General features: G+C 36.9%; 1 long non-coding RNA gene across 1 annotated transcript in view; it reads right to left on the bottom strand.

Moving 5' to 3' along the window:
* Positions 1 to 25,157, bottom strand: part of LOC131983536 (uncharacterized) — a 261,818-nt gene that overhangs the window by 43,565 nt on the left and 193,096 nt on the right. The window lies entirely within an intron of this gene.

The raw sequence follows: 25,157 nt of genomic DNA on the forward strand, positions 1-25,157 counted from the left end.
TTTTTAACATAAAGGAAAGAAATAATCCTGATATGACTCTCTTAAACATGTTTTTTTTGTATTGTGACAGAGACACATACTGAGTGCGCTGCAAAAAACATGAAGCTTACCAAGAATTTTCTTCTTCTATCTAGCAATAGTATCTTAATTATATTGTTTTGAGTATCATTTACCTACAGACCATAGCTTTATGTGCTTATTTAATTATCTTATTGTGTAAAGACTTGTTTTTATGATTGACCTTGTGAGCTTTTTCGTGCTTTTCAAGCTATTCAACTGTTGAATATGGTGAGTTTTTACCTAAAATATTGGCTCCAGTTGAGAGTTTTAGTTGCATGTAGTTTAGATGATATTTCAAAAGCATTTTCTACCAAAAAGTGCTTGTTTCAAGTATTTCTGGCTTATTTTAATGTCACTACAGTCGGGCTTTTCAAGCCACAATTGCTCAAAAAAAGTATATTTGGATTGTTTTTTCCAGTGCCTCGATATTTTTACTTATTTGTAGAATTCTTACAAAGAAACATTTACTTACTGCACTGGCAGATAATTTGACTTGTTTCCAGCATGTATTTGTTTAACCCTTTATCGGGCGAAGAACCGTATTTGGTAACTTCAGCGAATATCCAAAATGGGGTCCCCATGTCTCTCTGTGAGGTCGTAGGACCACATGGATTTCTTCCAGCTAATCAGCAAATCAGAGTTAATATTTCGAGAAAAAAAGTTGAAAATTTACTAGATTAAAGTGGCAAATCTACAAGAAAAAAAGTCACAAATTTAAGAGATTTAAAGTGGCAAATCTGTGCGAAAAAAGTCGCAGATTTATGAGAAAAAAATGGGAAAAAAGCTACTTTTTTTCTCGCAGATTCACCACTTTAACTTTCATAAATCTGCACATTTTTCTGTCGTAGATTTGCCACTTTAATCTCGTAAACTTTTTTCTCAAAATATTACTTACCCCCCTCCCCCTGGTCCGTATTTTATTTCATTTTTTTACACATTCTGACAGTATGTAATATCCTCCAATATTCTCTAGGGTTGAAATTTGGAATTTGCAAGTATTTCAATGAGTGTCCTATTAAGGGTTAAAGAATTCTTACAAAGAAACATTTACTTACTGCACTGGCAGATAATTTGACTTGTTTCCAGCATGTATTTGCTTAACACTTTATCGGGCGAAGTATTTGGTAACTTCAGTGGATATCATGGTCCCCATGTCTCTCTGTGAGGTCATAGAACCTCATGGATTTATTCCAATTTACTAGATTAAAGTGGCAAATCTACAAGAAAAAAAGTTGCAAATTTAAGAGATTTAAAGTGGCAAATCTGTCCGAAGAAAGTCGCAGATTTACGAGAAAAAAATGTGAAAAAAGCTACTTTTTTTCTCGCAGATTCACCACTTTAACTCTCATAAATCTGCACAAATAAGTATATTTGGATTTATTTCAAGACATCATTGGTTTTTCCAGTGCTGAGACATGTTTTACTTATTTAAAGAATTCTCACAAAGAAACATTTACTTGCACTGGCAGATAAATTAACTTGTTTCCAGCATGCATTTGCTTCATTCTAGTTATTTATTTCTTATTTTTGTCGGCTGGTTTGCAGTGTGGGCCATCTCCAGCCCTTTCAGCCCTTTCAGCCCTTTCAGCCCTTCACATCTAAAGGTCTCAGATGTGACGGCGCTCCAGTTCAGGCCAAAGGGGGTTGTAAAGAGGAGAACACCATTATTGTACTAGTAAATGTCAGAACAACCCCGTCTAATTGTGCCATTACTAATTCATGTTTATTAATGCAGTGATGTATGATGGCTCTGCAGACAAACCCAGCCTGTCTGTGCTGTCATGTATGGCTCATTCTGTGCAGCTGAGGGTGTGGCGGCCATGCTGCATGTAGTGACAGTGCCAAGTGGTGTGTGACTTTAACATGAGGAGGAGGAGGAGGAGGAGGAGGAGGAGGAGGGAGTTGACTGATGGAGCTGGTGTCTCTTCTGCTGCTGCTGCTGGCCCCGTGCCAGGGCCCCTGGTTGGTCCCCAGTGCCCCAGCCCCTCACTACCCCAGAGCCTCTGGGCAAGTACCACAGTTATTGTTTTCACTGCCAAGCAATTAGCAGCACTTAAGATTTATTTAGTCATGCTCTAATGTGTGGTAATTAGCTTGGGGCCCAAAACAAGCTGCTTCATCCCGTCACCTTGTCGCTCACATCACAGCAATGCATCAGCAGGAGACAGTGAGGGAATGTGAGGGAAGGAAGGAAGGAAGGAAGGAAGGAAGGGAGGAAGGAAGGATCAAATCAAATCAAATCAAATCAAATAGTCTTTGAAGTGCGTAGTTATGATGACAATCATAACACAAACAACATGAGTAAAAACATTTAAAAAATACGGAGCTAAACAAGGACAAACGATGTGAAAAAAAGGACGTGTGATGTAATAAATACGTATAAAAATAAATAAATGGCTAGTGAAAATGCTATAATTTATAGATGAGGTACATATAAAGGAAGGAAGGAAGGAAGGAAGGAAGGAGAGGAAAGATGGAAGGAGAGGAAGGAGAGGAAAGAAGGAAAGAAGGAAGGAGTGAAGGAAGGAAGAATAAAAATAAATAAATGGCTAGTGAAAATGCTATAATTTAAAAAAAAATTAAAAAGGAAAGAAGGAAGGAGAGGAAGGAGAGGAAGGAAGGAAGGAGAGGAAAGAAGGAAGGAGAGGAAGGAAGGATCAAATCAAATCAAATTAAATCAAATCAAATAGTCTTTATTGTCATTATATAGTTCACTATACAACTAAATTGAAAGTGCTGCTGCATAAAGTGCGTAGTTATGACAATCATAACACAAAACAACATGAGTAAAAACATTTAAAAAATACCGAGCTTTTTTTTTGTATCCTAAGACTACTTTCAGCGGAGTTAGGAGTGTCAGGTGTGAATAAAAAGATTGTCATTTTGTGCTCACTTCAGGCTAAACACTGTATAGCAACTTCCTGGAAGTTAACCTATGCCACCAAGAAGAAAATACAGAGCTTTTTTTTTTTTTAGGACAATTTATTGAATATCTTGAAAGTCACCGATCAAGATGTTGAACACTTGAAAAGGACAATGAAGCGTATGAAGAAAATGTAATATTCAACACAGCAGCTACATAAGAAATACAGGGTTGTAATTATTTTTTTTTATCTATTGTTTTTGTTTTATTTTGTTTTGTTCTTTGTTTCAGTGGTTATTGGTCTTGTCTTTTTCTTATCTAAGAACGTGGGCATGTAAACCCTCATTAATGTATGTGTCATGTTAATTCTAAAAACCCAATAAATATGAATAAAAATAAAATAAAATAAATACCGAGCTAAACAAGGACAAAAACGAGAACAAGGACGTATGATGTAATAAATACGTATAAAAATAAATAAACGGCTGGTGAAAATGCTATAATTTATAGATGAGGTACATATAAAGGAAGGTAGGAAGGAAGAAGGAAGGAAGCAGGAAGCAGGAAGCAGGAAGCAGGAGGGTGGGGGTGGTGGAGCAGAGCTAGAAGGATTACAAGAGCACCAGTCCAGCTCTGTGGATCAGCACTTTTTAAGAGATCTTCAGGGGCCTGTTGGCTGAACGCAGAGCAGGAGGAAAGGGCAAATACAGCCCAGTTACACTTTTATAGAATGCTTTGTGGAAAAACACCCCTGACACACACCTCGCTCTGGCAGCTCGGTCTGTCATATGGCCCAGGGGGCTCCGCTGGCCGGTCACATGACCACTGTAATGACCTGAAAGGGCAGCTTCCTCAACAAGCTCAGGCCCCTCCCACTGGCTGGCTGGCTGGATGGACTGCTCTTTGGGAAAATGCAGTTTGGGTCAGTGCATAATGAGTGATGCATTTGGCCCTAAGGCTGGAATAGAAAAAAAGAGAAACACGATGTAGAAACCAGGCCAAAGAGATTATGCAAAAGCTGCCAAGGAGGCTAAAACAAAACAAAAAGATGTCAGCCAAATGCTCGTTTCTCTACTGTTGTTGGTGCATAATGCTTTTGGGAAAGAGCTCAATAAAACACATGATATGAACGTGCAAGTTATGTCATAAATGTGTTCTAGGTGCCTCTATTAACCCATAAGAACCCAGACCCAGTCATCTTTAAAGGAAAATGATGGGGGGTATACTACAGACCAAGTGGACCACATAGAACACATTTAAAAATAATAATAAATAAAAAATACTACACCTAAATGTCAAAGATCTGTGATGTGACATAAACGTTACATTGGGCGTTTATGGTATTTGTGTTAAAATAAATAAATGAGACATTTTCTACTTACAGAAACACAAAGTTGACTTTTTCTTTGCATCTCCACAATATTTATCAAAATTGAGACATTAATAATGCTGTTTAACAACAAATTATCACACATTTTCAGATTTGTTTTTAAGTAACAAATTAATAATAAATAAAAAAACAAATAACCATTTGCCTTGTTATTGCATCTCCATAACATATATCAAAATTGCAACAACATGGTCTCACAGGAATCCGTGGAATAGCCACGGAATCACTCAAATTTCCGTGAAACTGACACGGATTTCGCTACAATGCAAGTTAATGATATTCGGATTTCCATGGATATTTGTTCCTATTGGTTTGTTCCAAGTCACGTGACTTTCAAGGTCCCGGCGGTCAGAACAAAAAACATGGCGGACAGTTCTCTCATTTTTAGTGAAAAAAATCAATATTTTGACTTAGTTTTTGCATAAAAATGGATTTTGATCACATTTCTAGCGAGAAATATATGTTTTATTTTCTAAATATTCACTCAGTGAATGTACATAATCACTTTGTATGTTAGAATAGCCACGGGATATTAATATAATATAATCCGTGTCAGTTTCACGGAAATTTGAGTGATTCCGTGGCTATTCCACGGATTTTGAGTTAAGCAAATCCAGGGCTATTTCACGGATTCCTGTGAGACCAGGTTCCAAAATTGTGACAGGAAATATGGTCAGAACAAGTTAAATGCAATACAGGATGCCCTATTAATGGGTTAGACTTGTTAAATGGGTTTAATCTTAGATTCTAGACCATTTAAAGTGTTTGTTAGAAGGTGTCACCATAGGTTCTTATGGGTTAAGAGACAGAAGTTGTGCGATAAGAGATTCATTGATTTTATTATGTGTTGCTGTGTGATGTTTGGTTCTGTGGTTGTGTGTTTCCTCTGGGCTGTGTGCACTCAGACACCAGGACCTCACGGTCAATCTCACATGTGTCAGCTGCAGTTTGGTCCTTAATACATTCACATACCAGCCAGTGGTGATTTTCTAACCATTGTGGTCAAAGCATGAATTAAATATTGCATTCAGGGAACACCAGGCTACCGCAGAATAACAAAAATCCAAGTCAGCGTTGGTTTAACCACTCCACGTTTCCATTAAAGCACGTATAGAATAAAGGACCACTGCCTTTTTGAATAAATATATAAATATAGAGAGAGAGGCTTCAGAATTGAGGAGAATCGATGTATGGAGTGTTACAATATCTACTGCACAAGAGAAAAATTCCTTTTTTAAAAGGCAACAATACAGAGAGTCAAAGCAGCAGCTCACTGAAAACATGTGAGCAGATGAAGGTCAAAGGCAGGTTCAACTGCATATGCACATCTTATACATATTCATAAACAAAACCCATCAATCTTTGCAGCTAGGAGGGGGTGGGATGAAATTTGAAAAACATATTAAAAACAGCATGTGGAGAACTACACAGCGCAGGGTTTTGATCATAAGAAAACGGCGAAAAACTGCTGATGCAAGACATCAGAGTAGCCATTTTTGTGTTTATTGTTCGGCTGCTAGATGCACTCTAATCATGGCAGAAACTGGGCCTCCTCATGGAACTATCACCTCAAATTGCTATGCAGCAGTGTGGAAGGGCTTGGTGCTATAAATGAAATATCACTTTTCATTTTATCTCCAGGGGCAGCGTGATGCTCCCAACCAATCAAAAACCCCACAAGCCAACCCTTGACCTTTTTCATCTCAATATGACTACCATTATCTTGCAGAAAATTAGAAGCGTCTCACTATTGTTCGGTAGCGACAGAGGGGGGGGTGGAGGTTATTTAAAGATAAATGCTCCGGTGTTCATGATCCATGCGGCAATCACACGGCACCAACACGGAGCAGAAACATAGAAACATGTCTGCAGGAGCCGTGGGGCTGCATCAGTGCACACACACACACACACACACACACACACACACACACACACACACACACACACACACACATGCACACACACCAATGCATGGGTGTTGATTGTTGGGTGCTGATGTAGTTGTGCGTCGGCCTAGTAAAGCTGTCTGTCGGCGCTGGGCGAGCAGGTTCCTGCAGAATGCTTTAGTATTATGATGTGAGTAGTAAAATGAACTGGTTTAATGCACTATTTACAGCTCGCATTTTGAAAAGGAAAGCCAGATGATTATACAGCTTTGATATCAGTGGTCTCCATAGGCAACTGGATCACTGCTGGCTGTCTTATAAACATGAGGAGTGAGAGGGATAATATCCTCCTGGTAACAAAGCCATTAGGTGACGAATGTGAGCAGAGCTGATGTACGACGCAAATGACATGACGACGTGATGCTGTGGGTGTGAAAGCTAGCCGAGCATCCGTTAGCCTTTTTGTACACGCTCCTACACACACACACACACACAAACACACAAAACACACACACACAAAACAGACATACAGTAAATCAGAAACACTTCTTGGTTTAAGCATCTTTTTTACTTTCATGTGTCAGTCTGAGCAATATTTTTGAGGATGAACAACATATTTAGAAGCTAAAACCTAACAAAACCATAAAACTAGAGACTAAAAACTAAAACAAGACTATTTAACGTTTCAATTAATGTGAAAGGTTTGTATGACAACAGCTAGAAAATCTTCTATTTTCTATCTTCTTCCAGCTTCTTTTAAAAGCAGTAGTTAGCCATATGTTTAAACAAGTGTACAGGTTAAAAAAGATAGTTAACATGGTTTAAATAAGAATCATCTTAGAGTATGGTTATTTTGATTAAATCCTCTTCTCTTTCATGTGTCAGTCTGAGCAATATTTTTGAGGATGAACAATATGATTAGAAGCTAAAAATCTAAAATGCTTCAGTCTAGGGCTGCAACTAACGATTGTTTTCATTATCGATTAGTCTGTCGATTATTTAATCGATTAGTTGTTTGGTCAATGAAATGTATAAAAGTATCAATGAGAGTTTCCCAAACCAAAGAGATATTCAGTTTATTGTCATAAAGGAACAAAGAAACCAGAAATATTCACATTGAAGAAGCTGAAATTAGAGAATTTTGACTTATTGTCTTTAAAAAAACTGCTCAAACCAATTATTCAGTTATCAAAACAGTTGACGAATAATTTCATGATCAATTATTGTTCGATTAATCGAATAATTGTTGCAGCTCTAGTTTAAGCATCTTTTTAAAATCTCTTTCATGTGCCAGATTTGAGCAATATTTTTGAGGATGAACAATATATTTAGAAGCTAAAATCTAACAAAACTATAAAACTAGCAAACTATTTGAGACTATTTTACGTTTCAATTAATCAATTAATGTGAAAGGTTTGTATGACAACGGCTACAGAAAATCTTCTATTTTCTATCTTCTTCCAGCTTCTTTTAAAAGTGGTAGTTAGCCATATGTTTAAACAAGTTTACAGGTTAAAACAGATAGTTAACATAATTATAAATAGGAATCATCTTAGAGTATGGTTATTTTGATTAAATCCACTTTTAATTGTTCGATTGAAATATATCCTTCTGACTAATAATTGTCTTAGAATAGAAACAGAACCTATGAAACACATCTAAAACATGCTGCATGTGCCTTCTCTGGACTGCTGTTTTATTTAAAAATATCAATAAATCACCCTCAAAATAAAACAAACAAACTATTAGCTGTTGTGTTGATGAGTGAGATTCAGTTCTGACTTATTAGTGGAAGCATTCCACTATTTATTCTCATAATCAGAGCATTATTATCAGCAAACACAAGACATTGCCAAAACCACATGATACCAATTTCTGGATGTTCTCTCATAATTTTGTAGTTAGCTGCCCTAACATTGGCATAATGAATAACAACCAATATGTTAAATGTGTGCACTGTTCAGGGCAACAATAAAACTGACCATGAATTTGCAGTAGTTCTGCAGAGGGACTTGCAAATGTCATAAAACAGCAGGAAATCGGCAGTTCTGCCCAACATATGCCAATAGCAGGATATGCTTCCTAAATAAGGGAATATATTAATATTTTTGTTCTTTTTTTCTCCACTTCCAACATTAGTTATTATCTATTATGATGCATGCATAATGTTGCAGGGGGTCACAGGATAGCTCTGCTTTAAATGTTATATTTCCATGATTGGTTCATTCTCTCCGTTTCCTGTTCATTGTGTGCCAGCAAACTCCATTGTCTGTGGCGAGGTTCTGCTCGGCCCTCAGAGGGGCCGTCCCCCCGGGACCACTGCATCTTTTATTAATCAGGGGCGCTGCGCCACAGCCCCGCTTATCTAATTTAGCAGCCCGCCTCAGATACAACTATGTTGGGCTTGGTGTGGAGAGGAGGGACAGGGGGCTGTGGGGGTGCAGTTAGGGTGGAGATGCGATGGGGGTTGGGGGTGCTTTCCTTCGTTTTTTATTTTTTTTTTTCCATATTGTGGGTGATGCAGGAGGCGGGGGGGGGGGAGACAGAAGGGAGGTAGCGACTTATGAGACACCTCGTCACCAAGTTTTAGGACTGAATCACAATACAGCAAATTACCTTCTGCTGACAAGAAAAAATGAGCATGGCCCCCATATGAAAAAAATAGGATTGTCAGGAAGAGGTGACACATTGATTGCTTAGTATGCGCATCCAGAAGGCTGGGGTTCACAGGCGGCCTCCCTATATATATGTAGAAGAGGTGCAGCAGTGCACAGCACAGCCATGAGGGGGGATGAGAAATTGAAATGCCATGTTAGATTGGAGTCCTTTCCTCAAGCCAATCTCTGCGGTCTCGCCCATATTACACCGCCATATCATACTACAGCTGCACGCTGCTGTTGTGAACATCCACCAAGCTTTATGTACAAACCTCCAGTGAAGAGACGACAGTGTTCTCTAACATTACTGCTCTGCAGGCTGTACAGCATATTATGCACCGTTTAAACCTCTCAAGTGTCTTTTGAATGGACATTATGTGACTTTTTTGTTCATGTTGTGTCTTTTTTGGTCAATTTGTGTCTTTTTTGTCAATTTGTGTCAATTTAATGGACATTATGTGTCTTTTTTTGGTCAATTTGTTTCTTTTTTTGTCAATTTGTGTCTTTTTATCATTTTGTGTCTTTGCCACCAAGCTTTATGTACAAACCTCCAGTGAAGAGACGACAGTGTTCTCTAACATTACTGTGCTGCAGGCTGTACAGCATATTATGCACCGTTTAAACCTCTCAAGTCCAGGAGATTCTGGTTCAACTTCCTATTTTATATATAGTTTGTGTCTTTTTTCTTCATTTTGTGTCTTTTGAATGGACATTATGTGACTTTTTTGTTCATGTTGTGTCTTTTTTGGTCAATTTGTGTCAATTTAATGGACATTATGTGTCTTTTTTGGTAAATTTGTGTCTTTTTTTGGTCAATTTGTGTTGACAAATTGAACAGTGAAGAGACGACAGTGTTCTCTAACATTACTGTGCTGCAGGCTGTACAGCATATTATGCACCGTTTAAACCTCTCAAGTCCAGGAGATTCTGGTTCAACTTCCTATTTTATATATAGTTTGTGTCTTTTTTGGTAATTTCAAGTCTTATTTTCTTCATTTTGTGTCTTTTGAATGGACATTATGTGACTTTTTTGTTCATGTTGTGTCTTTTTTTGTCAATTTGTGTCTTTTTTTGTCAATTTGTGTCTTTTTAGTGGTCATTTTCACATATATTTTTGGTAATTTTGTGTCTTTTTATCATTTTGTGTCTTTGCCACCAAGCTTTATGTACAAACCTCCAGTGAAGAGACGACAGTGTTCTCTAACATTACTGTTCTGCAGGCTGTACAGCATATTATGCACCGTTTAAACCTCTCAAGTCCAGGAGATTCTGGTTCAAATTTGTCTAGCTACTTCCTATTTTATATATAATTTGAAATGTTGCAAATGTGACCAAAGGTGTCAAATCTACCATATAAGAGGGTTCCATCCAGTTCTATCATTTGATACTAAATCTATTTGAGCTTGTCTCCAGTTTTACTTGGTATATCATCATCAAACTGAAACTGGCCTCATGGAGTTTACAGCCAGAACTTTAGAGGTAAATTCACGGTAATTATATGCTTTTTTCTTTTAAACGTCTGGATGTGATGGAGAAGTCGTGCTTCTGCGCTTTTGGTGACTCCAGAGGGTTAAAAGTGTGGTGGATAGGGTTCTCATAAGTATCGATACTCAAAAAAGTATTGATACTAAAACGTTGTATCCGGATACGATACTCATTGTCAAAAGTATCGATGAAAAGTGTTATTTTCTCTCTTGAAGTCCCAGAATGAAGCAGAGAAAAGTGGACTTATTTATCAAGCTTGCCTAATATTGTGCACAGCATGCAAAATATTGTTCTAATCGTTATTGTTTATTGTATTTATTTATTTTCTGCACTACCTCAGACCTGAAGCTTGTTGTCATAATTGCAGTTTCTGTTTTTTATTATAAATATTTAACCTGTGGTTCTGTTCATTTTTACATGTTGTATTTTTCTTGTTAATAAAAATATTTCTGTTAAATTTTGGGGTAAATTTAAATTTGTTTTTATCTTGGTAAGAACCAAATAATCATCAGGTCACTCAGCTCGGGCCAGTTCATCACTGCTGGCAGCTTTAATTTATCTGGTTTTAAGAGTTAATTTCATCATTGTGTCTTTTTAGTGGTCATTTTTACATCTATTTTTGGTCAGTTTGTCTTTTTTGGTGATTTCACGTCTTTTTTTGTTCATTTTGTGTCTTTTTAATGGACATTGTGTGTCTTTTTTGGTAATTTTGTGTCTTTTTTGTTCATTTTGTGTCTTTTTTGGTCAATTTGTGTCTTTTTTTGTCAATTTCTATCAATTTAATGGACATTATGTGTCTTTTTTGTTAATTTCCTGTCTTTTTTGGTCAATTTGTGTCTTTTTTTGTCAATTTGTGTCTTTTTTTGTCAATTTGTGTCTTTTCAGTGGTCATTTTCACATATAACTTGGGTAATTTTGTGTCTTTTTTGATAATTTTGTGTCTTTTTGGGTCAATTTGTATTCGTATTTGTATATTCTCATGCAAACTACATCGACATGATTGCACACACGGCGAGCCCATAGTTACAGGATCACAAGCGGTGCAGAGACAAACACATTGGCCTCTTGCTCTTCCACCAACACTCATACAAACACATACACACTGACCAGATCACACCCCCCCGGGGCTGTGGGCCAGTGCTTGAGCGATGTCTCCCCAGGGGGCTGATATTTTATAGTTTGTGTCCATCAGTGGCGTAGCCCGGGGCGCCAGGGTTGACAGTAAGTGCTCTCAACACCGGTGACACTGATTCATCTGAGCCATGACACAGATGAGAGAGAAGGGGGAGGAGGGACACGCAGGGAAGAGCATAAAACACCTAGAGAGCACGCAGGTTACGGCTCCTGATTCTGTTTGTGTTGCCAGGTCCTGATGCTGAGGATGTTGCTCTGGAGTCCGTCTATTTATTGAAAATACACGTTTTATTTACAGTAATAACTTTATTTATATATGATATGTAGACAAGCTGAGAAAGCCAGTTGAAAGTTCAATCATAGGAGCTTTCAACCAGCTAAAACAAGTTATCCACCACTAGGTTTGTAACGATACTAAGATTTTCAACTCGATACCGATACTCAGGAAAATATTCGATACTCTATACCATTTTCGATGCCACAAGGAAAAAAACAAAGACCCTAAAATTTAACTGAAATATTTTTATTAACCCTCTGGAGTCCACCGGAGCACGACTTCTTCATTTATTGTAATTTTTTGTTTGTTTTTGTGTTATTATGTGGGGGTTTTTGTATTGTGTGTGTGGATTTTGTTTTGTTTTTATGCATGTTTTTTGTATTTTGTGTGTTTTTTGTATGTTTTGTGTTTTTATCTGTGTTTTTTGTCTTTTTTTGTGTCTTTTTTGTGTTTTGTGTTTTTTGTATATATTTTTTTTCCATGTTCTTTTGTGTCTTTTTGTGTGTTTTTTTTGTCCAAAATGTTGATCCAGTTTTATAATAAAAACAGTTGTGCAAAAAGAAACTGCAACTATGATAACAAGCTTCAGGTCTGAGGTAGTGCAAAAAATAAATAAATACAATAAACAATAACAATAAGAACAATATTTTGCATGCTGTGCACAATATTAGGCAAGCTTGATAAAAAATAACAATAACTTAACTTAACTTAATCCTTGGCTAGGTATCGATACTTTTGAAAATGAGTATCGTATCCGGATACAACGTTTTAGTATCGATACTTTTTTGAGTATCGATACTACTGAGAAAGAGGTAAAAGGGAAGCTGGGGAGAATGTATTTGTATTTTTCATGTGTGTGAGTAACTACCTTCTTGTTTTATATCTTTGCTGTTCACAGCAGGAATAGGAAACATAATAAATGTGATACCAGGCATTCTCAACTTTTCTATTTCTGTACCGAGCCCCTTAACCAAATTCCATAACTCTGTGTATAAGCTCAACCCCCCTGACAAAAACTACAAGCAGGCAACCGTAGGGGAAAACCGCAAATGAATCAATCAATAAAATCAATGGCTCTGTCTGAGGACATGTCCCGCATCAGCTGATAAGTGGTATAACCTCCCCCCCTCTTGTTCTAGTCGGCCCAGGGAGGGTATGAAGAGTCTGCACGGTTAGAAATAGAAGAGAGAAGAAGAAGAAGAAGAAGCTTTCCAGCACTGGGCTGCAAAAAAGGTGTTTAAAAACCAGATCAAACAGTAAATCTGAGGGAAATGATCTTGCTGCATGGAGAGATAATTTACCTTGACAAGATTTATTAAATGAAGATTATTAAATCTAGAAATAAGCATGTTGAACGCTTAAAATAAGAAATTAACTCTGAAAAGAAGATAAATTATCCAACACTTCTAAATCTAAAGTTTTTTTTTTTTTTTATCTTGGTAAGAAACTAATAATCATCAGGTCACTCTGCTCGGGCCAGTTCATCACTGCTGGCAGCTTTAATTTATCTGGTTTTAAGAGTTAATTTCATCATTGTGTCTTTTTAGTAGTCATTTTTACATCTATTTTTGGTCAGTTTTTGTGTCTTTTTTTGGTCATTTCACGTCTTTTTTGTCCATTGTGTGTCTTTTGAATGGACATTATGTGTCTTTTTTTGTCAATTTGTATCAATTTAATGGACATTATGTGTCTTTTTGTTCATTTTGTGTCTGTTTTGGTCAATTTGTGTCTTTTTTGGTCAATTTGTATCAATTTAATGGACATTATGTGTCTTTTTTGTTCATTTTGTGTCTTTTTTTGTTCATTTTGTGTCTTTTTTGACCATTTTGTGTCTTTTTTTGTCAATTTGTGTATTGTGTGTAAAATAAGAAATGAACCCTTTAAAACAAGATAAATTAACTAACACTTCTACATCTAAAGTTTTTTAAACAAATAATCATCAGGTCACTCTGCTCGGGCCAGTTCATCACTGCTGGCAGCTTTAATTTATCTTGTTTTAAGAGTTAATTTCTTATTTTAAGCATTCAACATGCTTATTTCTAGATTTAACAATCTTGATTTAATAAATCTTGTCAAGGTAAATTATCTGTCCATGCAACAAGATCATTTCCCTCAGATTTAATGTTTTATCTGGTTTTTAGACTAACCTTTTTAGCAGTGCAGCACTGGGCTGCTATTCGCTTTTTCAATTCAATTCTGCAAGGTCAGGGTGTTCTGCTCGTCTGTGTTTATGTCCATGTACTTCTCGTGCACTTATGTAAAATTTAAGCAACACGCTATTGTTCTAATATTACACAGAAGAAATATTCTAGGGCTGAAAAACAGCAGTTTGCAAAGATAAAGCTGTCTTTTAACATGCCTTTACCATATCTCCAAATATTGACTATTCATTTACACTGTCTGCAGTCTGTTGCTGCTTGATTCACCTAATAGAAGGATATTAACAAGGCTCCTTTGAGATTCAAGGACAAAAGCATTAAGAGGAAAGGGAAGCGAGGTACAGACGGTGCATTGTTTCCTTATGGCAATGGCATTGTACCATTACACAGAAGTCTGTTAGTGGTGGAGGTAAAGGACTTCTTGAGTGGCTTGGAGGAACATATGAATGTAAATAGATACAATCAAAGGAAAATCACAGATTGCTGTTTGTCTTTTTTTTGTCTATTTTTTTTTTCTAAGCTTAGTGCCATAATAGAAGAGCCATGAGACCTAACAGAGGAATTGCATGATCAAAAAACAGTTATTCTTAGTGTGTGGCAGGTAAATGACAGAAGACAACAAAGACGTCTTTGTTTGATCAAATACATTCAAAGGCAGATATAGGTAGTCAACAACCAATCAGTTACAACTGTCATGGGCTTGTTTATGGACTTCTACTGGCTTCAGTCTGACCATTATTCATAGACTGCAGTTTTAAATCTCAATATCCATGTGTAATTAGCAGGAAGTGCCCCACTTAGGATACAACAAATACGTCTTATTGCAGTTCTCTCCCATTGTCCTCTGATTTAGATAAAGCCTGTATGGTAAGGCTGTAAAAACTGTAAAAAAAAAAAAATGTTGTTTTTACGGTAAAAAAAACAGCAGCTGTGGTTGCCAGAACTTTAACGTAATAAATACGGTAGAAATATTACGGTAAAATGATAATAAGACTGTTGATTTCCTGTTTAAGATGGCCATTTAGTCCATATTTACCGTAAAAAATAAAAAGTTTTTCCATCAAAAGAAACGCTGTTCTGCCATATGATTGACATGAAAATACTTTATAAATGCTGCATGAATTAAAGATTTTTTACTGTTAAATATTACAGTATATTCATATTGGAGATATGGTGTTTAGTGCATTTAATAAATACAAAAATGATGGCTTGTATATATATTATGCAGCAAGCTAGTGCTAGCGTTAGCTGATATCACTGCATCCCGATCTGTTCTGCACATGTGCAAACGTTGCAAAAAACAAAACAAAGAAAAAAGAGCTAAGATGCTGAAATCAAGGCTTTAGAAAATTCCACAAGAGTCGACAAGAGTCCAAAGGGAGACGTCATGGTGACTACGTCCATTATTTATTTATTTAAAAACCAAGCAACGTTGAGCCCTGTTGTCAACTTCCCTCAAAAGTTCTGGCTTGTAACTCTGAGCTAGTTTTGTTTGATGATGATAGACTAAGTACAACCGTAAATAAGGTCAAATATATTTAGTCTCGAAATATAGAACTAGCTGGTATCCTCATTTTACTTCTTTTATGTAATATTTTCGACCTGTGTTGTTCTTCATTGAGCATGTGTGTTTTGAAAGTAAAAAACAACAACATTATTTTCTAAATCAGACTTTAGTTTCTTTTGGGGCTAAAATGTTAATCCAGTTAGTCAAAATGAATAAATAGGTTAGGTTGTGCTGAAAAAAATGATACCAAGACTGCATGGTATGTTTTTTAAGTGGAAAAAATATTTTAAATTTGTATGAAATAACTGAAAAATTGCCCAAAACTCCAAAGGGTTAAAATACAGGAGATTTACAGGAAAATACTAATACTAATACGGGAGGACGACGGGAAGGAAGGGTAAAATACGGGACTTTCCCGGCCAAAACGTACTTGACAGGTATGCAGCAAGCTAGTGCTAGCGTTAGCTGATATCACTGCATCCTGATCTGTTCTGCACATGTGCAAAAAACAAAACAAATGTGGTAAGAGCCAAGAAACCAAGGCTTTAGAACAGTCCACAAGAGTCCAATGGGAGACGTCATGGTGACTGTGTCTATTACTTTTTTATATCGTCTATAAATATGATAAACAAATGGCCGATGTTAGTACAGACAGTCTCAATAAATGTTACTTCCAATTGGAGGGATGGGAAGTGTTTGAGCGGGGAGGAGGGGGCCTGCAGACCCTGTAACACTCACTTAAGTTAAGCACTAGTCTGCCAGGCCTGCCGCCACACAGTAAAACTCATCTATAATTTGTGATGAGTGTAATGCCATCTCCACTTCATGATTATGTGATATTCCTCACCTCTGCCATAGCCAATGAGGCCATGAGCTGGCAGTCTTAATGAGGTGCCTCAGAGTTCAGCTTAGGGGAAGGAGAGGTGGGAAGATGGGTATAAGGAGGAAAAAAAAGAGGAGGATGATGGGGATGAGAGGTGAAGGCCTTCTGCAAGCCGGACACACTCATAATCACAATATTGGCAAAGAAAGTCAGATTTTTTTTAGCGTGTTTTGTGAACTATCGTCTCAATAAACTATGACGGAGTACAGTGTGCTTAGAGATTCTTAAAATCTGTCGAAAATTTAAGAGCACACAGAAGATTGCACTGCTCATTCTAATGAGACGTGGTCACAATAAAACAGCGAGAGGAAGTCATTAAGTCCTCGCTGAGAGATACAGACCCCCAAAACACTTGTTAAGGGAAGCATGGCATCCTGGTTTTGTGGAGGATTATGTCCACCGAGGAGCTCTCATGAGAGAGCCCCTTAGACTCATTTTCAGCCAAGTGAATTGCTGTGCTCTTATGGCTGCTCTAGATGTTATGAATAAGTAAATAACAACATTTTTCCAGTCGTTTAATCTCTGAGCACTGCAATTAGTAAGTCTGTAGTTTGTGCTGCCTTTTTTTTCTGCCCTTATTATTGTTATTGAAATGTCACGCTCTTATTTAGCTCAAGGATGAATAATAAATAAGCTATAATTACTGTCTTGAATGAGCCGACGGCTCGGCTGGGTCAATGGTAAAGGGAGACTTACCCCCCCACCTCCCATATAGTCTCTCTCTCTTCTTCCCCTTCTTCTCCCTCTCTCTCTTTAATTGGATCTTGTAATTAGTTTCTCTGATGGATCTGGGAGGTCTGAGGCATCCTCTACAACGTTCATTAGTGTTCTTGGAGGAGGGTGCAGCTTTTTAAAAGCTCTGCCTGCTCCGTCCCTCACATGTCATAACACTAGATATGATTCTGCCCAAATACAATAAGAGCACCATTTCCAGCCTGCATGGCTCAGGTTTGCTTATATATATATATATATATATATATATATATATATATATATATATATATAAACCAGCAGAAGAGAATAGCTCAGCCCAGCGTGGTGGGCCTTGAGGGAAAGGCCGTTCTTGTATAACACACAAGCAAATGCACTCTTTTTTTTTCATCCCAGTAATCTATTTAGGAGAATGTTTCCATAGGTGTGCTCCAGCTAAAGAGAATCTGATGCTGTTCATAAGAAGCCTGTGTGAGAGATTAAGATATTTCTTTAAAAAAGGAAGCAAACGACTATCAGACACATCTAGACGGAGCGTTGCTGCAGGTAGCAGAGCGATCGGAAATCTCAAGTAAAATGTCCTTCGGCTTACTATTAGAGAACTGACCAGCCTCTACAAATTCTTTTTTGAGATGCACATGTACTACACACACACATACACACACATACACACACACACAATGTTCAGACCTATAATATACAACCCCCCTCTAGCACCCCAACACCATTTCCCCCTTTTTCCTCTCCACCCTCCGCTGGCCAGGCTACACTAGACATCTCTCCCTAATCAGCAGCCTCGTCTCGCTCAGACTGGTTGCCATAGTAATATGCCGGCTGGTCGACATGGCAACCACTCTGAGGTCCACTATTAAATGAAGAAGAGTGGAGGGAGGGATAGGGAGAATGGAGTTGGGATGAGAGAGAGAGAGAGAGGGAGAACGAGAGAGACAGAGAGAGATTGTCCAAGATGGGGGAAGGGGTATCAGGGGTGGAGTGGTGGGGGGCAACAGAAAAAAATGAAAAAAAAAGGGGGAAAAAGCATAGAAAAATGAGTACGAGGAGCAGGGGAAGAAAAAGGAGGGGCAGCTGGAGGAGATAGAGAGCATCAGTGGTGTGTTGGAGCTACCTATTGCATGGCAGCGTATTAAAAGCTGCTGATACGTGTCGCTACAATGCCATTAACCTAATGCATGACGTCATTAACTTAATGCCTTACACTTATAAATTTATACACATGAAAAATGCATGTGCAGCCCGTCCCAATCTAGATAAAGCATCGTAAACTAATATCACATTTTAAGAGCTATACTTACAATATTATTGTCAGTCCACATCAGACATACCTGAGAAATAAATGTATGATATGGAGTCATTTTTACACCTATTTTTGGTCAGTTTGTGTCTTTTTTGGTCAATTTGTGTCTTTTTTTGTCAATTTGTATCAATTTAATGGACATTATGTGTCTTTTTTTGTTCATTTTGTCTCTTTTTTAGGTCAATTTGTGTCTTTTTTGGTCAATTTGTGTCTTTTTTGGTCAATTTCTGCCTTTAAGTGGTCATTTTTACATATATTTTTGGTCATTTTGTGTCTTTTTTGATCAATTTGTGTATTGTGTGTAAAATAAGAAATGAACCCTTAAAACAAAATGCCTTACACTTATAAATTTATACACATGAAAAATGCATGTGCAGCCCCGTCCCAATCTAGATAAAGCATCGTAAACTAATATCACATTTTAAGAGCTATACTTACAATATTATTGTCAGTCCACATCAGACATACCTGAGAAATGTATGATATGGAGAAATTAATATTTATAAAGTAAAAAAAAAGGTTTTATGGAGCTCAGACTCATAATTATGATGGGTGAAGGCATGTGAAAAGTTTATGTAAGACAAAGGGGGGTCACGTTCCTGCAAAACAGCCTGTAAAATATTGTTATGCTGAAGTTTTTCTGCCTCTTATGCTTTAAAAATGTGCTGCACCTCCTTCTCATTCGATTTAATGTGTCACACTGGATGGAATATGTAAAAATCTTTTTAAACAACAGCCCGGGCCCGGCGGTTTTTGGAGCCATTCTGTCACGGTGCCATCACTGGTGCACTCTTTCCAAAGTGAAGTGAGAATTCACCGGGGCACACATATCTCCATGTGTCTCGCCTGCGATCTACCTCAATCACTCTCTGCTCACCCCGTCTCCTATCTCGCTAACTCTCGTCTCATTTTTTACTTGCACCTCACCTATATCTTACTGTCTCCTGCTACCTACGGTGCATTTTTCCCCCCTTTTCTTTCCTCTTTGACTGGATCTCTCTGTCTTGCCTTCCCCCTGAATGTCTGATTCCTTAATGAATGAAATGCCATTCCATCAAGATGCCACCACAGCAGTGACACAAAATAGCATTTGTTGCCTTGTGTGTGAAATTCCTTTATGAATTGGAGCCCTCTCTTTTCTCCCCGGAGCGTCTTATGAAAGATAGCTAATTGCATGTCCGCATTGTGCCGTCAGTCCCTGCTTCCCTAGCGCACCATTCAGAGGCAATTAAAGTGAGCTTAAACAGAGTAAGAAAGTGCGTCATCCTCTTAATGCAATTAAGGAAGTGCGCACACAAACATGCAGTAATACGCTGAAACACAAAAACAGGAACATGTAGAAAGAATACAGAAAAAAAAAGGCAGTGGAAAAAGGTTAATTTATCAGGCAAGAAGCTCTTGGCTTCACTTTATCATATGTGACACTGAACCTCATGCAGCTGCATTCTCTTATATTTAAAAAAATATATAGGCAACTACAGATAAAACACATTTTCAACCATCTAAATCTGCTTTTAAAGCCCTTAAACACTATATAAAAGGAAGGTTTTGTGTCAAATACTTCCCCACATGCACAATAATTGGAGAGATGCCACCAAAAGAAGAACTTCAGCAGTAGTAAAACTGATGGATTGATAAATTGATAAACTTAAATAATGTAAATGTGACTTTTCAGAGCGCCAGTACATATGTACACTGTAGAAAATGTTTGTAGAAATGAGAGTAAAACACTGTCAAGTTGCATCAGAAATAGGGCGTAAAATTAAAAATTGTATATCACCGTAGTAGACACTTAAATCATAACATTATGTTAAATCACGTAAGTCAAAGAATAGCACAAAATTTTAACTTTTACTGTCATAAACTGTAGGAAACACACAGTTTTGCTGTAAAAAATATAACATTTTCATGTAAAGTTAATGGAGAAGTACCATGATGTCACTATGACACAATAAACCTAAAAATAACGGTATTATTCAGTCTAAATGATGTTTTTGATAATATTTATGTTTACATTTACAGTAGAAAACCCACTCAATGTATTTTTTACGGTGAAGTTCTGGCAACCAAAACTGCCGGTATTTATCGTAAATTAAACAGATCATTTTTTACAGTGTAAAAACCCAGCTAAAATATCTAATTATCTCATATTTAAATATAATAATCTGAAACATAGTTTAATCTTATTCTGATGTATGATATCCATGTTGTTTTCTAACATATGTTTCCTTGTGTTGGACAAATGATTTGTATAAATATATAAATATAGTTGCCTTCGATATGCAAGACCCCAAAAATCAACATATTTAAGCTTCAGTTTGTATACTATTTTAACTGTGTACTTCCTTTGACTAATAAATATTGGACCTGCAGGATATTTTTACATACTGATTTGATTTAAAGTGTTTCAGCCGTCCAATTAACAACTTTAGAATTACAGCAAATTTTCCAACGTTGAGTTATTAGTGTGGAAAGCTAACAGGCTAACAGGCTAACAGGCTGCTCGACTGTGTTGAGAAATGCTTTCCAAGCTTCTGCAGCACTAACACTGTTACAGATTTACTCTAAGAATAATCAAATCTACTAAACTAGAGCAGCACTTGGAGAGTGTAAAGCTCCGCCGAGGCCAAAGGTGCACTTCCAGGCTCCTCCGATGGTCCAATTTCCCAAGTTGGGAAGTCTTTCCTCTGACTTCAGTGTGTTAATGAGTTTCATGTTGGAAAGTGGAAACAACATGGACGCTACAAAGATGAGTTGTTTTTCTGCAGCTGCTGGACTTTTAAAGAAACACCAAGAGATCTGAACATATTAGCCCTGTTTTAGCCTCTCTTCACTGGTTACCAGTCCCTTTTAGGATTGATTTTAAGATTTTATTGATTACTTTTAAAGCACTTCATCGGTCAGAGCCCGAAAACTCTGGAATCAGGGTTCGTACGGGTGGTTGAAATCCTTGAAAATGCTTGGATTTTAATGTTGAATTTCAAGGTTTGAAAAGAGCTTGGATTTTGGATTAAGCTCTTGTAAATGCTTGAAATTCTTACTGTATTTCTCTTGCAATCTGACTATAGATAACAGCATTTTCAAAGGAAAAATTTAGGTAATATTTAAAAGTACGTCTGAATGAATTGACTTATTGGCTCAATTACCACATAAATTGAGTAAATGTAACTGAAATATTATGTTTACCATATGGAAAAACTGAGTAGAAATCACCAAACAAACAGAAAATATGATTGATACATTTTGTTGTATGTGCTTGTAACGTTTTGTTTTTTAAAAAAGGTGCTCTATAAATAAAGTTTGTTATTATTTTCTTTACTTAGAGCATTTACGCAACACATTGATAGCTGTTTCAACGAAGAGTGAAGGTAATTGATCAGGTAATCCATGAAATATAATCAGAGAACTTATTTTTCCCATTATTCTGACGCCACTTGAATGCAGCACGCATGCTTTATCTCGAAAAGTCTCAAAAGTGAAAATTAACTGATGCATCTGCCCTGTAATTTGGATCATCTCCAAAATATAATGGCTTCATCCTTGACCCGTGCTACACCTTACTGCCAAGTTTCATGAAAATCGGACGAGTATTTTTTCTGTAATCCTGCAGACAGACAGACAGACAGACAGACAGACAGACAGACTGAATAATAACCTCCTCGGTGCAGTTAATAGAAAAAGCTCGGTATAATACACAACGCTCACCTTGAAGCAACCATGTAAACAGTCACGAGATGAAATGAAAGGACTCTGGTGACACATACAGGTTACAGTCATGCTCCAACAATGTCAACACATCTCTGATGTACACTTTGTGATGAAAAAGCACTAAATGGTCAACAGGAACCAAGTAACATTACAACTCTGCTCACTGAAACCAATTTGAGGAGTGAATAGCTGCTTATTGTCGGGTCATTGTGCAGTTGAAGATGTCTGTTATTTGTGGCTAAGCCTATCAATACTTATTTTTGTGATAGAGAAATTTAATTTGAGTTGTCACATCAAAGTCATTTTACAGAGCCTGTTTAGTTGGAAGCACTGGATTCTCACTTTGTGTCATCTCATCAGTATTTTATATTTTTTATATAACAATGACATGAGGGCTCCATACGCTGTAATATTTCTTGGCAAAACCTTTATTTTATACAGTATTTTCATGTCAGTTATAAAGAAAAACAATGTTTATTTTGATGGAAACGCTTTTTATTTTTATGGTTAAATATGGAACAAATTACCAACATTACCTGTAAAATCAACAGCACAAATATCTTTTTACTGTAATAGCAGAAAAAGTTCTACCGTATTTATTTATAGTTTATTGCGGTAAAATTCTGGCAGCAGCTGCCATTTTGTTTATCGTAAAAATATGTCTTTTTTTTTTTTTTTTACAGTAAAACACTCTTATAGTTAATAGTAAAATCTTTAATTTATGCGACATTTATACGGTATTTTCTTGTCAATTATATGGCAGAACAGCGTTTATTTTGATGGAAAAACTCTTTATTTATACAGTAAAATATGGAATAAAATGCCAATCTTACACGTGAAATCAACAGTGCTAATATTCTTTTACCATAATTTTAGAAAAAGTTCTACCATATTTATTTATAGTTAATTGCGGTAAAATTCTAGCAGCAGCTGCCGTTTTGTTTATCGTAAAAATATGTTTGTTTTTTTTTGTTTTGGTTTTTTTACAGTTAAACACTTATATTTAATAGCAAAATCTTTAATTTATGCAACATTTATACTGTATTTTCTTGTCAAGTATGTGGCAAAACAGCGTTTATTTTGATGGAAAAACTTTTTATTTATACAGTAAAATATGGAATAAAATGGCAATCTTAAACGTGAAATCAACCGTGCTAATATCCTTTTACCATCATTTTAGAAAAAGTTCTACCGTATTTTTTAAAGTTCTGGCAACCACAGCTGCCGTTTTTTACCGTAAAAACAACAGGTTTTTGTTTTACAGTGTAGATATTATTGATCTGATCATTGTGCATTATTTATTGTTCACCAAATGAATTTTAAGATGTCTATTAATGCATCAATCCCATCTGACCTAATCTGAGTCACCATTAGACATAGTGCACACACATTCTCCACCCACACACACATAGTGTAACTGCTAAAAATGAATTTTTCTTGTTTATGCGTTCACAGTGCCCAAAGTTGTATTCTTTGTCTTTCGTTGACCTTTTCTATGTTGTCTTTTGTTTATTAAATTATATGTTTTTCATCCACACGTCTGTAAAGTTCACTCACACAGAAATATAAAAACAGCTGTGGCTGTTAAAAGCAGCAATAAGTCATACACTATATTGTGTTTCTGTGGCATTTTCATGCCGAAGCCAATTATGGTATTTTTATCTTTTCAAGATTTAATGAAATGATTATTTTTTTGCAGCATAATTTCATTATCTTGTTCATAAAAATAAATGTTTCAGGGGTTGAGGCTTCAAGGGTTTTTTCTTGTGTTACATGAAATCAATTTTTAAAAAGAAACAACAACAAGCAAAAAGAATTGGGACACTTTCTTATAACCAGAAAGTAAAGTGCTCCTCTCTAACTCTACATGTGCAATAAGTGATTGAGACGCTAGTTAAAACCAAAACCTCTGACTTCCTGCTCAGCACCAGACCTTTACCCGGACTAAACCACAAAAATCTGCCTGGAGTTCCTATTTTTTCTTTTTTAAACAAGTTGATGCATGTCTGTGATGAGCAACATGAAGGGGAAGAGACTGTTCGGGTTTAAAACACATGATAAGCATGTAACGTAAGTAAAATTGCTTATATAAGTAAAAATAAGTCAATGTTGACTTTCTGTTTTTCCACACCGACCTCCTCCCTACAGGGATTACAAAGGTATATGTGATATGTTAAAAATAATCCAAGAAAAAATATTTTTCCCTCGAAAAGCTAATAAAAATGTATTTATTTAAGGTACTGTACTTGGGACATTTGACAGGTGATGTTGTACAAAAAAAGGATCAGTATCTAATTAAAATATTGTTATCAGCAAGTAAAAAGTCAATCGTCGAGATATTTATGTGATGGAGAGACTTTCACACAAACTTAAAGACTTCAAGAGTCACTAGCCAACTAGCCAACTAGCCGTGTTTCCACTAGGGGGGAAAATGTCCACCAGGAAAGTCTCAGGCCACGCCCTCTCTAAAGCCGTTGATTCTGTGCACAACGTCAGCAGCTGAAAGCAGCATGGCTAATTATGCACAGAGTCTCCGCTGATCATAAACATAGTGATGGTGAATTAACCAGCATCACTAACTGTGCACAGAGTGTCTGGTGCTTGTTGTAAACAAACAGAGATCGCTAAGTGAACACCTCCTGCAGCAGCAGCACATACACACTGTACTGCTACAGAGCTAACTGTTAGCCTGTTAGCACATACACACTGTACTGCTACAGAGCTAACTGTTAGCCTGTTAGCACATACACACTGTACTGCTACAGAGCTAACTGTTAGCCTGTCAGCACATACACACTGTACTGCTACAGAGCTAACTGTTAGCCTGTTAGCACATACACACTGTACTGCTACAGAGCTAACTGTTAGCCTGTTAGCACATACACACTGTACTGCTACAGAGCTAACTGTTAGCCTGTTAGCACATACACACTGTACTGCTACAGAGCTAACTGTAGCTAACTGTAGCTAACGGCTCGTTAAGAAGAGTAAGAAGGAGTCGCTGGATTTGTCTCCTGTCACTTTCTTGAAAAATAGTCTCTAAGGGGATCTGAAAAGTCGCTTAATTGGCAATACTGCTTCAACGGCTTTTACAAATGGTGTGTGTTGTTGTCGTGGAGACC

Source organism: Centropristis striata, chromosome 2 (assembly GCF_030273125.1).
Source record: "Centropristis striata isolate RG_2023a ecotype Rhode Island chromosome 2, C.striata_1.0, whole genome shotgun sequence".
Taxonomy (NCBI): domain Eukaryota; kingdom Metazoa; phylum Chordata; class Actinopteri; order Perciformes; family Serranidae; genus Centropristis; species Centropristis striata.